This window comes from Pteronotus mesoamericanus, unplaced genomic scaffold (assembly GCF_021234165.1).
Source record: "Pteronotus mesoamericanus isolate MK-2021 breed Mesoamerican mustached bat unplaced genomic scaffold, CSHL_Meso_final scaffold_36, whole genome shotgun sequence".
NCBI lineage: Eukaryota > Metazoa > Chordata > Mammalia > Chiroptera > Mormoopidae > Pteronotus > Pteronotus mesoamericanus.
In genome coordinates this window covers 4,978,548-4,987,540 of record NW_026555313.1, presented here as the reverse complement: position 1 = coordinate 4,987,540, position 8,993 = coordinate 4,978,548, and the positions used below count along the sequence as shown (strand labels likewise).

General features: G+C 36.1%; 1 pseudogene; it reads right to left on the bottom strand.

The window, feature by feature from the left end:
* Window positions 1-8,388: 8,388 nt before the first annotated feature.
* LOC129086171 (uncharacterized) lies at window positions 8,389-8,524 on the bottom strand (annotated as a pseudogene).
* Window positions 8,525-8,993: the final 469 nt, after the last annotated feature.

Sequence of the window (8,993 nt, the reverse complement as noted above, 5' to 3'; positions counted from 1 at the left end):
CCATTCTAAGTGTGCTGGATAGAATAATCTTGGGTGTAGGTCCTTGTCTTTCATGACTTTGAATACTTCTTTCCAGCCCCTTCTTGCCTGCAAGGTTTCTTTTGAGAAATCAGCTGGTAGTCTTGTGGGAACTCATTTGTAGATAACTGTCTCCTTTTCTCTTGCTGCTTTTAAGAGTCTCTTGTTATCTTTAATCTTGGGTAATGTAATTATGATGTACCTTGGTGTGTGCTTCCTTGGGTCCAACTTCTTTGGGACTCTCTCCTGGATCTCCTGGAAGTCTATTTCCTTGGCCAGATAGGGGAAGTTCTCCTTGATTATTTTTTCAAATAAGTTTTCAATTTCTTGCTCTTCCTCTTCTCCCTTGGCACCCTTAAGATTAGCATGTTGGAATGTTTAAAGTTGTCTCAGAGGTGCCTAAGCTTCTACTCATTTTTTTGAATTCTTGTTTCTTCGTTCTGTTTTGGTTGAATGTTTACCTCTTCTTCTGCTCACAATCATTGATTTGAGTCCTGGTTTCCTTCCCTTTACTGCTGTTTCCCTGTATATTTTTCTTTATTTCACTTTGTGTAGCCTTCACTTTTCCCTCTATTTTGCAAACATACACAGCCAATTGAGTGAGCATCCAGATTACCAGTGTTTTGAACTCTGTACCGGATCAGTTGGCTATCTCTTCATCACTTAGTTCTATTTTTGGAGCTTTGATCTGTTCTTTCATTTGGGCCATATTTCTTTGTCTCAGCATGCCTTTGTCTGTAACATGCATTGGGATGGGCAGAGCCTTAGGTATTTGTCAGGGCGGGGTAACCCAAGGTGTTGTGTTGTGATGCTATGGTGAGGGAGAGGGGTCCAAGAGGGAACGATGTTGATTGCTGGCTTTCGGCTGGCTTTCAGTCACTTCCTGCACTACCCACAAGCAAATTGGACCCTTCTGGTGCTGATTCTTGGGTGTGCTGTGTGTGTCGGTTTGTGTATGTTCTAGGACCTTGTGGGTCTCTTGAATGGACTCTCCTGTGAAGCTGGGAATTTCTCTTGCCTCCAAAACCCCCACAGGTTTTTACCTCTGGGGATTTTGAGGCTTTCTTTTCCACTTCTGGAACCCTGGATTGGGTGGTCTGTCTCACTCCCCAGCTGTTCCTCCCAGTTTATCCACCTGCAAATGTGGGACCAGCCCAGTCCATTAGCCACCACTGTGCTGAAGGTCCTCTCTGCCCTGGCTTCCCATCTCTGCCCGTCCTAATGGTCTGGATGAATGTTTTTTCTTTAGCTCCTTGGTTTTTGGACTTCCACACAGTTTGACTTTCTGGCACTTCTGGTTATTTTTTGTTTTTAAATTTGTTGTTGTCCATCTTTTGGTTATGCAATGAGGCAAAGTGAATCTACCTATGCCTCCATCTTGGCCAGAAGAATCTAGTGTCTTTTATTTTAATGTAAATTATTTTCATTTGTTTCTAATACAGAATTTGATTATTCTTTTTTTCTAAAATTTTACAGAATTTTACCACAAATTTTGGATTATGTAGAACAATGATATATTTAGAATAGTAAGGGGGTTGATATTGCATAGTGGTTACTTGCACAATCTGCAATGTTTAATGTTTTCCTAAATGTATACATTAAAAATTGTGTGAAAATCTTGGCTTCTCCTTTAATTAATTGTGAAGATTAAATAAAATAACATGTTAAAATACTTAGACGATTGTCTGCAGTAAGGTAAGCACTATCAGTGATTATTATTACATAAAGACCTTAGTTCTAAGTAAATAGTTCAGAATAACTCTCAAGGGAATTGCACTATTTCTTGCTGAAGAAAATTTGTGGCATTTTCTGTGAGTTATTAAACTTTTGTTTCAGGCAATAAATGCAGACTCTATAAAGGAAAGAATAAAAAACAACTCTAAGGTAAACATAACAGTCCATAGATTATTAAAATATGTCTTAGTACATAAAATATTCTGTTATTACTTATCTGTTAACTCTGGCACAAATTCACAAACAAAGGATAGACTACACATCATAGCTCCCAAACAGGTAAACTCCTGTTTTGCTTCAGTTTCCTTCTCATGTGTCAGGATTCCTTGGGGGAGGACATGGGGTCCCTGTCCCGTCTACTCCAGAGTGTACCTATAAGTGATTAAATAAGTGGTGGCAGCAGCGGCCCCAGGGACAAAGAGAGAGGCTGGAAGTGCCACTGACAATTTGTTCAAAAGGAAATAATGCTTAAAAAGTTTCACATTTTCTTGAAACTCAAAGACTGAGCCCCGGATTTATTTATTTGGATATTCTGAAGTTGCTTGTATCTTTAAGAAAGACTAGTGGAGAGAATTTGGAGATTGCCTCCCAATCATCAGCATGGAAAGGCCATATCTTTACAGAAGGCCAGGTCGTCAAAATCTGCATTATATGCTGTTTGTGTTTAATACAGCTTGTACACATTTACTCTTGGACCATTCAAAATTGCAGAACAGCAGGGTACAACTAATGACTTGAGATGAAATTACAAAACAGTGGGTCCTGAGGACATGCAGATACACTAGTGGGACTTGTGTTATATAACAGACTTGTTTCTGAAATACAGGATATATGTATCATTTTTTAAAAAATAAGTGAATTGAGCTATATTGACCATAGTCAGTTTTGAATGCATCATTTCCTCTTTATTTTTTCATAAAATTTAAGGAAGAAAAAGTTATAAAGAGATTAAAACATTTTTGTTTTGGATCAAAGGACTGCCCAAGTACATAAATATTATCCAAAAGTATTTTTAAACACCAAAGTTTAATATAATTAAAAATTAAAAAAAAAACCTCTCTGTGACATGCTAGAAATATATCCTTAGGGGGCTACTTTGAAAATGAATCTCTAGCACAGTTGCTTAATATTTTTTATTACAGTCTACAATTAACTGTCGTTTATACAGTGTCCCTCAGACAGATCTCGGTGCTTCTCACGCCAAGTGTGAAACAGCATGGGCGCAGTTTCCTGAGGCCAGCCAGTGGCTGAAGAAAAATTGTGAAAGAAAATTTTCACATCAATTTACAGAAGTTATCAAGCAGTTAGAAAATTCAGACATTTTCCACTGTTTCTTGTACCACCTTGAGACTCTATAATAGATTTTAAATTTATTTCTATATGATCAGATACTCTACTTAATCTTGAAAGCTCACATTAAAACTTTGCACTTGCCTAATGCATGCAATCTTTTATCACTTGATGTACAATGCAAATTCCATCTTAATTCAATACAATTAGCCTTAATGAGCCCTTGGTGATCTCTCCTAATAGACAACATATACAAAGCTTGTAATTACAGGGACATCCTTTTGTCATCAATAGATAAGATACCACTAGTTGACATCCACTTTTCTAGTTCCCCCTGTGTTTCTGTAATATTTTTAAGATGCTGTTATTCAGCTTTTTGGATTCAGCCATTACTTATGATACAGTTACCGATCACTAGCTGAAAGTATTTCTTCAAAGTTAAGTTCAAGTCCCCTGGAGCCAGGTGCCTAGGTTAAAATCCCAGCTTAAATAATTACTAGCTATGAAACTTTAACAAGATCTGTGTACCTCACCTTCTCATTTGAAAATTAGTGATAATTATACTGTGTTGTTCCAAAATTATGAAGAGTGAATTAATTAACACATGAATGGCTTAGAACAATGTTTGGCAGTAAGGGGTCAAAGGATGTTAGTTATAATTGTCAGGTGAAAAGCATGCAATGGTGTTGCTGTGTGGAAAATATAAAAATGATGAAGTACTACAAGAAACTTATGGTCTGCTAACAATTCTGGAGGAACTTGAAACACAGATAATACGGATGTATTTCTCTATTTTGTAAATTAGATTGGTGCTGTAAGATAGATTGTAACATTACTAAGAATTGCAAGGGGGGTAAAATCCAATTGAGAGGAAGGTGAAAGAGAAGGGAGAAGAGGGAGGGGGAGAGAGAGACAGAGACACGGAGAAGGAATATTTTACATAAATCCAAAAGAATAAACAGATTTCCACAGGCCTAAGGCAAAACACTTTCAGGCTCTGAAAAGGACACTTGTTCGCACGAAAGGGTGGGCTGTCTCAGCCTAGGACACGTTGAAATACAGGACGTTTTCCATGTTGAAGAGTAAAGAGTGTGTAGGAAGGTAGAGTATGATAAATCTGGAAAGATACATTGGGGAACAAATGCCAAGAACTCAGACTATTGGAACTAATATTTTAGACTTAATTTCACACATATTTAAGCTTTGGATTTAGAATAACCTGGGTAGGAATACTGGCTCCACACTGGATTGATCCAGTGGTCCTTAGGAAGTCACTTAAACTATTAGAACAGAAGTTACATCATTTTTAAAAGGAGGATGATACGATCTATCACAAAATTATTTAAATAAAATGTATGTATGTATACAATATTTATTACATTTTTTACTTTGCCAGACTTGTAGATACTATAAGCACAGATAAACCAAAAGACAAAAGTCTTGCCCACTTGGAATTTATAATGACAGCTGGGATGGGAGGAATATGCAGTCAACAAATTACAAAAGGAAAATATACAGCGTAGTGGAGATGGAGGTCATGCTATGAAAAAATGGTGCATAAATGTAGGGTAGATATGGCAGTGAAAGCTTATGGAAATATTCTTGTGTTTTTATTTTATCAGGGGAATGGAAAGCAAAGTTATCAGCTGTGAGTGAAGACAGCAATAGAGAAATTGGAAGGTACATTACAGATGAGAAGCCATAAAATGATTATTCAGGTGAATGGGAGAGGAAAATAACTAGGGGAAAACAGTGTGCTTGCCTGGAAGAACTAATAGACCACTTAAGGTTGGGGTTCATTGAGACCAGACAGCGTGCTTTTACTTTTTCCTCCAGCCATGTTCATCTATTCAGGTGGAAGCATGGAGTAAATAAAGGATTTTGGCCAGTGTGTAATTTTTACTGGGTAAGATCTATAATAAATGGAGACAAGGGGAAGGGAATTGCGGTATGTTCAAGGGAGACCAACTATGTGCCGACTCGTGGCATTCCTAGGCCAAGAAGACAGTGAGGGCATGAAAACGATGATGGGCAGTGAAAAAATGTCAGGAGCAATAGACTATAGACTCCAATGGAATAAATATTTTTGAAATTGAAACACTACAGTGTATGATTTGGGGGGGAAAAAGAGTGTGATTAGAAAGTGATTAAGGCTACTGGTAATGACATCTAGGATATGACAATGGGATTAGGTATCTGAGGAATTTTGAAGAACAAGATGATTAAAAGAGAAAACAAATACTAATAGGGCTGGATATTAGAAAGAGTAGTATGTGGATATCTATATCACTAAGGATTAGGACATGAGTCGATTTAGGAAAAAATACCAGTGAACCAGGTGCTTAAATCTTTAACATATGGGGAGAATACATGGAGAATTGGACATTGGCTATAATAAAGAGTCATGGATAGTGTTGTCTGAACATTTTTTTTTTCAAGAGAGAGAGAGAAAAAATAATCTAAAAGATACAAGAAATAAAGAGGACATTTCTTTCATCACCATAACAGATTTTTAGGGGCTGCTTCATTTACAGAATAAGGCAAGAATGTTCATAATGTAATAGTGATAATGATAGTAAAAAATTAAAATATTGAGGGCTTTGGAGAAAAAACATGTGCTTAGACGAGTACCAGATTTCAGTCCCAGCATGACATTTGAGGGAATACTGAGAGAAGAGGTTCGGGGTTCAGAAGTTTGGTTGCTGGCCTTGACTTTGAGAGGTACAAGGGTTTCAGGAGTGAGATAGGTGAGAAATAGGATTAGATAGAAAATGTGAAAATCCACAAAAGGACTAACAAGCAAAATAGAGACAGGCTCATAGATAGAGGCTAACAGCTATTGGGGTGGGGGGTTAAACATGGGCACGGATAACGGTGTGGTGATTGTTGGCATGCAGATGTGGAGAAGGGAAGAAGGGGATAAATGGCAATAGGAGACTTGAGGTGGTGAACATACATCACAACGTTCAGATGATGTGTGGAATCATGCACCTGAAACCTGTATAATTTTGTTAACTATTATCACCCCAATAAATTCAATACAAAGGAATAAAAATCCACATGGGGATCGGAATATGAGAATGATGGATGATTGGAAATCCTGCTAGTCTCCAGGTACGTAATATATGTGAGAAGGTAGAAGTGAAGGTTTAAGAACTGTGGGTACAGTGAAGGATAAGGTCTTACTAAGCTAATCCAGAATTTTCTGGCCAAAACCTGCCTCAGTACTTTTACTCTTCCTCATACACTACAAATATTAGGGCTGATTAGAACTTCCTTCCCCTTTCCTCAAAAACCTGCTTCATCTTTATACTTTCTGTCCTCTCCGCCTTTGCTACATTATAAGTATCATATTTTACACTTGTATACACTGTACTTCCTCAAATACAGTTCTACACACATTTTCAGTATATTCTCACACATGCTCTTTAGGAAACAGTAACTTTCTTCAATAAATTTCACTTCTGTGACCTTAATCCCATTCCCTACTCTCTTCTTTGAAAGTTTACCAATTGTTTCTTTTTTCTCTTAAGTAAAAATCTATTCAATTCCATTATGGATTAAAATCTTCCGGGTGGGGGGATGATGTTCAAATAACCACTGCAATGACAACGTAACAGATAGAGGGTTGAATTCTGGTCTTTATACTATAGACTTTGGGCAAGTTATTAATGCATATGAAGCTTAATGACCTATATGAGTGTTGTAGAATTGAACATGTTAGGGAGGCATATCCACGATGGTTCTGTAGAAAGACCTTGAACTTACCTACTCTCACAGACATACCAAATATATATCTACATATATAGCAATTCCTTCTGATGGAAGACTGAGGGCTGTCCATCGTAAACATGAAATTACAAAAACCCCAAGTAGCCAAAGATATCTTGAGAAAGAAAAACAAAGTTGGAAGTATCATACTACCTGATATCAAACTATATTACAAAGGTACAATAATCAAAACATCATGGTGCTGACACAGGAACAGGCATACATAGATCAATGCCCACACCTATTTGGTCAATTAATCTCTGACATAGAGGCAAGAATATACAGTGCATTAAAGACAATCTCTTCAATAAATGATGTTGAGAAAACTGGACACATACATGCAAAAAAAATGAAACCAGACCACTCTCTTACACCATATACAAGAATAAACTCAAAATGGATTAAAGAGTTAAATGTAAGACCTGAAGCCACAAAACTCCTAGAAGATAACATAGGCAGAAAATATTGGACATGGTTCTTGGCAACATTTTTTTCGATATGTTTCCTTGGGCAAAGGAAACAAAATAAAAATAAAAATAATGGAACTGCAAAAAACTAAAATGATTTTGCATAGTGAAAAGATAACATAAAGAATGGGAGAAGATATTTGCCAATGAACATTCAATTAGGGTTAATATTCAAATATGTAAAGATAAATACCATATGATTTCATTTGTATGTAAAATCAAAAAACAAAGAAAAGAAAAAAATGAACAAATAAACCAAAACAGAAACAGACTCATAGATACAGAGAACTAACTGATGATTGCCAGAGGAAAAAGGGTGAGGGACTGGTGAAAATATGAAGGGAAATAAGAGGTAAAAATTCCCATTTATAAAATACATGTCCTGAGTATGTTATGTATAACAAAGGAAGTATAGTCAATAATATTGTAATAATTGTTGTTATAAGAACAACTTAGTATTATAATAAATATAATCACAGATTAGACATCATGGTGATCACATCATAAGGTATATAAATGTCGAATCTCTATTGTTTATACCTGAAACTTAATATAATATTTATTTTATGTTAACTATACTTTAAGAACAAATAAATTAAAAACAATTGAACATGTTAAAGTTTCTGACACTTAGCACAGTGTTTGGTTCATGGTAAGATCACAGTGAATGATAATTAAAATTATTTTTAATCATGTGCCAACTCTCTGTAGTATTTGATGCTATGGCAAACCATCCTTATACTTTGTTGCTCTCAAACCTGTGACGAGGTCAGAGATGTGTTGCAAACTTTTAGTCTTTTTTCCTTTTGCACTTTTTTTTTCTCTCAGCCTTACATATTTTCATATAGCTACAAGAAGCATCTCCAAGCCCTTGGTTCCCAAATTTCTCTTCCAAGTTTCGAACATATACTTCTTATCTACATTTAGTCCCCAAACCAGCTGTATATCAGAACAATTAAGGAACACTTTCAAACATCCTGGATCCTCTCCCAGATCAGAATCTCTGAGAACAGGATCTGTTATATCAATGCTAAAACAAATTTAGAAATTAACAATGTATATTATGAACAAATTAGTTTGTCAAAAAAGTGCATTATTATATTTTTTAAGGGGAAAGTGCAAATGCAGTCCCTACTACCACCAATTATGCAAGCTGAGTGTCCCACGTGGGGACTGCAATGGATAAGCTTCGCCCTGGGAATACCGTGTTCGTGGTCACGGTAATTCCTCTGCTAGGTAAGTATTATATTTATTTTTTATGTTATTTTTCTGCTGTAGCTAGAACAATGCCTGGAACATGATGGTTTAATAAGTATTTATTGATTAAATATGTAAATTAATGAATAGCAATAGAAGACAATGGAAAAGGCTTGAAAGAACAATGATAAAGAATGAGGTCATTAGCACGAAATAAATAAAAAGGCTCCTGAAAATGCTTGACCACTCCTGAAGATGTTTTTTTGGTACGACCAAATGGAGGCTCATTAATAGAACTACATGATATTCTTTAACAAAGTTTGGCATTTCAGGATTAAAAAATTAATAAAATGCAAAAAAGAAAACATAAGGAGGGAAATGGCAATGAGGGGCAGCAGAACAAAGTAGTAAAGATTCTAGGTTGGTCATGGGTGTTGATTTCTCACGGATGAATTAAATTCATGCAACTCAAACCAATTTTTTCAACTGTAATCTTCTTTGACTAATATGGTGTTC